The following is an 8,057-nucleotide window of genomic DNA, read 5'->3' on the forward strand; positions in this document are numbered from 1 at the left end:
TTTGATTTTGAAATTTCCTTCGAATTCGCTCCTCAGTTCTCCGTCTGGCTCCATTTGTACGGCGTAGTCTGAGAAGGGTTTGAAGGAATTTTAGAAGCCCTAGTCACACGAGGCTTATCACTAACAAGCTCTCCAATAAGACGGACGTCGGATAAATGCCCCTCCTTCTACCGGATGGACGATCACCTTATAACCCAGATACCCGCAGACAAATCCAATTAAGTGATGAATTCTGCCTCTGCAGTATTCATTAAAATCCGGATGATTCCTCTGGAACTTTTAGAAATTTTTACTCCCTGGCCTAAAATATAGTGAACAAACCAGTTAGTAGACTTGTAGGTCATATATTCTTGTTTCCACTATAATTGACAAGATTGGTTCAAATGCTGAAGTCTCAATTTTAGGTGTACAACTGTACATCCAGTGAGCTTTGTCATTAAAATTTCAACCTAAAGGTTTCCTCACCTTTCATTTTGGACCATTTAAAAACCCACTTCATGTTCGATTACATGCAGGGGCGACTGGTTGTTTTCTGGTGCAGCCCAGCTAGACCGTGCAGAAAATTTATGAAATGCTGCCTAACATACTTATATTCAACCTAAAGGTTTCCGCATCTTTCATTTTGGACCATTTAAAAACCTATCTCATGTTCGATTAAATGCAGGGGCAACTGGTTGTTTTCTGGTGCAGCCCAACTAGACCGTGCAGAGAATTTATGAAATGCTGCCTAACATACTTATATTTACTAATGAATACAGCACAGTGATGGCCCGTTTCGTTTAAGAGCGCACCTGAAAGGTAAAATCTCGAAAAGATGGGAACAAAAAGGCTTAGTTACATGGAACGTCAGAAATGCGGTGAAGTTTCTGAGGTCACTAATGTTACTCCTTCTGATCTACAGTAGCAAGAACAAAGGGCAGGAAACCATTGTCATCCGCTTATGTATGAGTATCCTTCAGTGAATTTTGTCATTCAGCATAGGCCAATTAGTCCTCCGAGTGCAACTTCCGGTCTTGTCTGCGTTTTACAAATCTCAGACAAAAATTAAGTTATTCTTCCTTTCTTTCAATCCATTTCAAGTCAAGGCGTGTCGGGTGGCCGAATTTCTTCGCCAAATGATGCCAACTTATATCAAAAGTTGTTAGACAACAAAATTGAAAAGACGAATTAATGAAAGACGACCCCTTTTGTCCGGTTAAATTATTCAACAAAATAACGGTGTATCGAATAATCAATAGGAATTGTTCCATGTCCTTTTTTAATTTTAGTGGAATAAATATTCATAAAGTTAGAAACAATATACGTATCGCATGAGAGTGGTCAGAATTTAGGTTTTGCCAGTAGGCTAATCGGTTACGCCCTTGAGGTCACTCGAGGAAATACAGTACTGTTTCTCAACTGCGAAGGCAAGTAAACCAATAAAAGTGTAAAAAAATAAATAGTTAGTCGCAATGAGAAAGCGTCCATGTTTTGAGCGACTTTCTTCCGCTGCTCAGGAGCACTGTACTCTCCTTTTGAGAAACCATTTGTCCCAAATGATGGACTGAGTGAAATTCTATTGCACATCTAATACACACACACCTGAATTGTGTATCCTAGCTCGTATGCTCATATGTCTTTTGTAACGTATACCATTATTTCTAAAACTGAGCCTAAAATGTCTGATGATTCAACCACTGAGTACTGTTAATCATTTTTGATTTTAACCTAAAAAACTACTTCACCTATTGTCGAAATATTACATGAATTTCAATTAACGGTCACCTTGTGGGTTGGACGTATTAAAACCAAGAACACAGTTGTACTTTGCGTACTCACGGAAATTTTGGCGTGGGCTCCAAACAGGTCACTTGTTATCAGCGTTAGGCTGACGTCCGCAAAACTAATAATTTCCTTCAAATGGTCAGACAATCTGATCACAAAGAAAAGGTTAAAAATGCCTGAAAGCACGCTGCTGAGTGGTCACCAGTGTTCAGGTGTGGAAGAAAACTTTCACGGCCTTCCAATGTGGCCTAATGTCTAGTGTGACAATATTTCTCAATGCTCAGCGTAGCTGTTCTTTTTAAGAGCCAAAACTACCACTTATAGCACAATGGGTTTGATCATATGAGGAAATGCATAAAATTCAGTTCCCCGAAAACCCAAACTTTGAATTTTTTGTAGTCAATTTAGTCTACTTACTTCATTCATCTGTTACATGATCATCCGCAATCTTGGAAGAGCCGATGTAGTGAATTCACTCACTTAGTTCCTATAAAATCTCACTCAAGACGTGTTAATACAATGAAACGCACAGGTAGTTATACGGTATTATTATTAAGGTCCAGATCGCGTAGTTCTGGGCTCGAAGGCGGGTCGCTGTTAAAATGTTCTGGAATTGGACGAGTCAAAATACACCCCCATCACACTGAAGCAGCCACACTTGTTAAGATAAAGAAATACCTGAGACAATGTTTGCAGCAGTTTAAACGGTCAGGAAACTAAATTAAACTGTGGCACTTACGGTGAAGCACTACTTAAAACTACTTAATGTCTGAAAAGGCTGAATTATTGGAAGTTTGGTTATCTATGGGTCTTCAGAAAATTTGTGCCCAACAGATTGGTTTTACGGAACCGCATCAGGGGATAAATATCTTGACCAACCCAGTTTGTAACAGTGTATTCATTGCTGTCTGTGCATGTAATTACATAGATTCCCAAGTTTCTGATTTTATAATTTACGGATAAAGTAGAAGTACGGTCAAATGTATGCTATTCAGTTTACTTGAATCTTTGTGCCTTTTGTACCAAAAAGTGAGTGAGTGAAATACCGAAGTTGTTTTGACTTATGGATGGTTTTGGATAATTAACACACTGTACTGCGGGGTTCGTTTTTACGTAATGATTGTCAGAAAGAGCAATTTACGCAAAACAAAGTGCTTACTTTCCACTTGAATTTATCTTCAATTGTTTGGCTCTCAGTCTTAGGAAATCATCTGAGGAGCACTTTTCGAAATTGCAAACTATTTGTTATTAGTGTATTGTAGATTTTCCTAAGTAGTTTTTAATGAAACCTGCTTGTCAACAAAATAATTTTTGGTACATATTTGTACAGACGGGCAATTTGTGCATATTTTCGTTGAAAATATTGACCGGCCGATGAATGGTCTTAGTTGATCTTTACTCAAACTCAGATTACAAAAATTCTTACTGGAGTTGTGCCCAGAAGCAGTGAACCATCTATGTAAACAGTGAGGTTGCTGTCTTTGATGATGATGATGATGTGCCCAGCGAGTTCATTATTTGAAAGCCTTAACGTTGGTTCTTAGACATCCGGACATCCATTTACCTTAAGGTTGAACTCACTGTCCTTGAGTTAGAACAGAGATTCAACCTATAGGACGTATATCTTTATGTTCACTGTAATGATAGAAATCGGTGAAAAAGAACTATAATACGACACGTGCCCAGGATTTTCGCAGTGTTGAACAAGTTGCCTCAAGTTGGTACACCTATATACGGCTGATGCAAAAATTGCACATTATAATTCCTTCTAGCAATTTGGTAGAATATTTTCACTGAGTTTGGAGGAGGTGTGTGGCTAATAAAATCAATTCACCCGTATATAAGTCCTTAGAGAACCGAAAGGGAGAAACTTGCTTATCACTGTTAGAGCATCAACAATGATATATATCCATCCAGATAAATATTAGACTTAAAAACAAAAACATGAATTCAAATATGTGTACAGTCCTTTCTAAATCCTCATGCAAGGCCCCCGAAAATACGTGAACTGAGGTTTGTCTGTGCAGCCGTTTCAATTATTTTCATTCCGCTTTCGCAAACTTGATTACAACTTATATGGTTCCATTTTGAACGGAGTGGCCAAGCGGATTCTATTTTACACCTATCTTTTAGGGTCAGTACGAAACTATATTGCACGAATAGCTAATGTTGAAGTGAAATGACTTAACTGGTCAGAAAAGTTACCGTTGAAAAACAGTGACATTTTTGGGGGTTACTTCTGTTGGTTCCTCATAAAATTGCGCATATGTTAGAACTCCAAAATGCAGCTGTAAGTTTGAGCTTGGCTGTACCAAGACAGTTGATTTTATACTTATCATAATGTCACTTTTGTGTTACCTACGAACCTCTTAACTCAATCCTGAATCACAAGAGTTGTTCACTGGTTTATCTACACTTGCTTTCGAGTTAACCTGTTCAAAATTCAGCGCAAGTACGTTGTGGTTTTTTGAACGTTATGTATGTATATATACATATATATACATATATGTATATGTATAATGTACCTATAGAAAAACGTACACCATTGCAGAGATTCCACTGCTGAAGCATTTGGTAATAGATAGTTCTCCTCCAAGGTAAAGTAGCTATGAACACATTTCAACTGATGTCAAACTATGAACTTTATTCGGACTAGTACGCTTACAAAATCACTGGGTGAATGCACTACACGATTTAAATCTTTGGACATAACAACCGAATGCACAAGAAACTGCATCAGGATGCCTCATCCTCTTCACAGAATGTCGTGCAATATAGTGGCCGGACTGATGGCCAGCTGATATTTTGCGCATAAGACTGGCTATGATCACAAAATAGCAGCAAACAAAACAAATGTTTCCGACACGAACTGAACTCACATTTCATAGCTTAAATGTGATAATCTACGTTTGTTAATAGGGTTTATGCCTACTTCATCGTATAAATTTTTCAGTTAACCATATAACTGAAATTATTCGGCAAGTGGATAGTAGAATACTCCCCTATTAGAATCCTTCTTTTTCAGATTTTTAGCTAGAGAGGGAACTTTCCATGGAGCCGGTTGTGTCAAAACACCGGGTGAAAAAAATGTAATTTAGGAATAGGCCAATTTTTTGCTTTACCTAGCGAAATTGGTATAAGCTGACCAGGATCGACTAAAGGGTTGCCATTCAAAGGGATTTATTTTTGCCAGTTTGCTCAGCTACACCTCATAATAACAGTACAGGTATCACTGCTTTTAGACTGGACAGAACTGATAAACTGACGGTGATGAGATTGAGGAGATAAAGAAGGAAGTCCTTTGATCATGTGAAATTTACTTTCAGGCTTCCTTCAGCTTTCTTATCTTCTTTCCGACAGAACGGACCACGCCCAAGCTAATGGGCTCTATGGAGAGTTTTTGGGCTCGTTTGGCGCGGCACGAAGCAAGACATGTAAATGCCTTGAGGTGATTCTGAATTGTGAAATTTCTGTTCAGACTGACAAGGAAGTAATAAGATTCAATGGAGGCTTCGTTAGATTGAAAGCTTTACGTCTGTGGAATTTGGCAGATATGTTTTTTAGCAGTATCGGTATTTATCGATAAAACTTCAGGCTGACGACAGACAGGTTGACTCTACTAAGAAAGACTTTTACGACCGGATCAAGACCAGCCGCCAAGGCATTCACATTCCTGTTAACCAGACGGTTTAAACAACATACCGAAGGGCACCAACTGGACCTCACAACATTTAGGAAGAACATCCAGTTTCGGAGATAATAAGCATCTACTCTTGAGCTTGCGCGCCATCAAACCATTGGCCATTTTCCATTTTCGACATGTGGATATATACAAATGTTGCAAAATTAAAGTGGCAAGGAAACATAAAAGCAAAAGCCATTTACACATGTCCGTAGGCTGACAGAGTGCAACCCATCAAGAGGATGTCCAGCAAGAAGGGAGGGGCAAGAAATGGTTTGTTCTCAGATTTACTCGTGCTGTGAGAAGTGGACTGCTCTTCAGCTAAGGTGCCCGGTCATCAGCATAAGCTAGCTCTCATGTGCTGTAATTAGGCTCAAATTACCGTATGCATATAGGTGTCCCATATGTTTTATTCAAAAGGTAGTATGTTAGCTAGAAATGGGAACATCCTGTATCACCAACAAACCCTCTCAAAAAGTGAACTATTCGAGAGAATAAAGGATCTCGCTCTAGGGACGGTCATATTACTCAAATGTTTTGGTTCTTACTTTTAATCAAAAAGTCCAAGTAATCTTGCGGCGAAAGGAGAGTTATCTGAGAAACCATTTTAGCTGAAAACGGTTATGGAGAGAATTCAATCCCATGACTGTATTTGGAAGGTTAATTTTGCGTCACATTCAGTATTACCTTTGATATGGCAGACTAAATCCTTACAAAATCACCGATATTATCTCAAGCATGCGTCAATTTTCCCTTTTCCGTCTGCGTAATTTGTAGGTCTCATTGGGATTGTCAGCTTTCTTGCTTTGTTTGTGTGACGGATTGAGTCTCATCTGATTTTCTTGCTCAGGTCTTAAAAGGCTGTGTGCCATATTCACTGGAAGTGCTTGTCCACGGTTACCAATTCTGAAAGTTTTTGTCCTAATCTCTAGAATCTTGGGCATAGACGCTCAAACTAGCGGCCTTTTGTGGCAGATCAACTTTGTTTTGGAATGGGCACACAAAGCCTGTTTGTCTCACGGCACTGAAGGCAATTTCCCTCGCCATAACGACAGTGATAATTTTTCAAAACTTACAATTTACAATTTTACAATTGCTGTTGAAACGCGGTGAATGTGAAGTATAACGGCACTTACTGAGGAGGTTTCTGGTATAAAAATAACAATAAAAAAGTACTCCTCGACCTAGTGGGCGTTTGAGGATTAAAGAATAAGTCGCATATCGCAGGGATTCATGTGATGTTTCTATATCCCTGCGAGGCTATTTGAAATATGGAAACAACTGTACAACGTTGGAGTATATGACTCACTGCTTTTATCTATCCGAGCAGGGCAAATGAGTCACAGAATCGTGACTACGGACTACATTTAGTCAACCCATGAAAGTCACAGCGATGCTGGAGTCGTACTTGCCGACTTCCTCATATAAACTTGTAGCCCCACCATTCGAAGTTGTCCACTACATACGTCCGATGAGAGCTCAGAGATAGATGCACACTGTTCGATGAAAACTGACACTTGCAAGCGACTGATATGTCACGCACGACTTTTTCACTACAAGTGGCGCACGTGCCCACTAAAGGCATCAGGCTGTTTATTAATAAGCAGTCCGATGTATGCACATTAGGCCTACATACACACACAAAAAGAAAGCCCTCCGAAATACGCAGGAACATTTCGTCGCCAGAGCAAAATACAGCAAGCCAAAATCAGGTCCCAATGGTCACATGTTGCCTTTCCTCCGAGGACTGTTTCTGACTTTCGTGTCGTCTTCCTCATGAGTGGAAATCCATCATCATCACCAACCCATACTTGTTACAGAGTTTGTTTCCTTTCAGTTTATTGGTTGACATTCTTTAGCCATCTCAAAACCCATCCACAGAGTTAAAATGACGTCACCGTATTTAATACAATCAATAGTGAAAATAAAAACCTGGACAGGGTATTATGGTAGAATAAGTCTTTATCCCGCCCGCTCATTCAACTTCATTACGGAATTCATTCTTGGAAAAATATATAAACGTAGTTTTCAGGATTTGGAGCGTGAAAGATAAAGTTAATGGTTTACAGTCTTTTTCTTCGTGGGTCCTCTCAGATCCCTCTAAGGTTACATACCAAGTGTGCGGATGGCATAGTATACAACAACATACTTGGAGTCTGCCGTACACCATCCTCTACTGTTTCGTTCTCTTAGCGAAGAAACGAAACTAAGTTAGTTTTTTGTCGTCAACAATTATAGGGGGATGCTCAAATGACAAGCGGAAGGTATACCGTTTGGGCAACATACTTTCGGACATGGAATTTGTTGAGAGAGACCTCAAACAAATGGAAGTAGCCATCTAATAATGGGCCTAGGATACAAAAGCTTATTTCTCGGCCCGCTGGTTAGGGATGAAGCTCGAAATAATAAAAAACTTGAAAGTTCAATAATATTAACAATGTATTTTTTAAAAAGCTGTATAATGTTTCTGGCCAGTAACGAAGGTAAACAGCCGAAGTTATTCTCATCCATGGATTTTTACTTCTTCAGATGTAAAGATGACTGGTCCCACGTCGATCATATGACCCCTCAGCTTACAATTTGCGCCCGCGAGCTTTGTCGAAAACGACTG

This window comes from Opisthorchis viverrini, assembly GCF_000715545.1.
Source record: "Opisthorchis viverrini unplaced genomic scaffold opera_v5_70, whole genome shotgun sequence".
NCBI classification, from domain to species: domain Eukaryota; kingdom Metazoa; phylum Platyhelminthes; class Trematoda; order Opisthorchiida; family Opisthorchiidae; genus Opisthorchis; species Opisthorchis viverrini.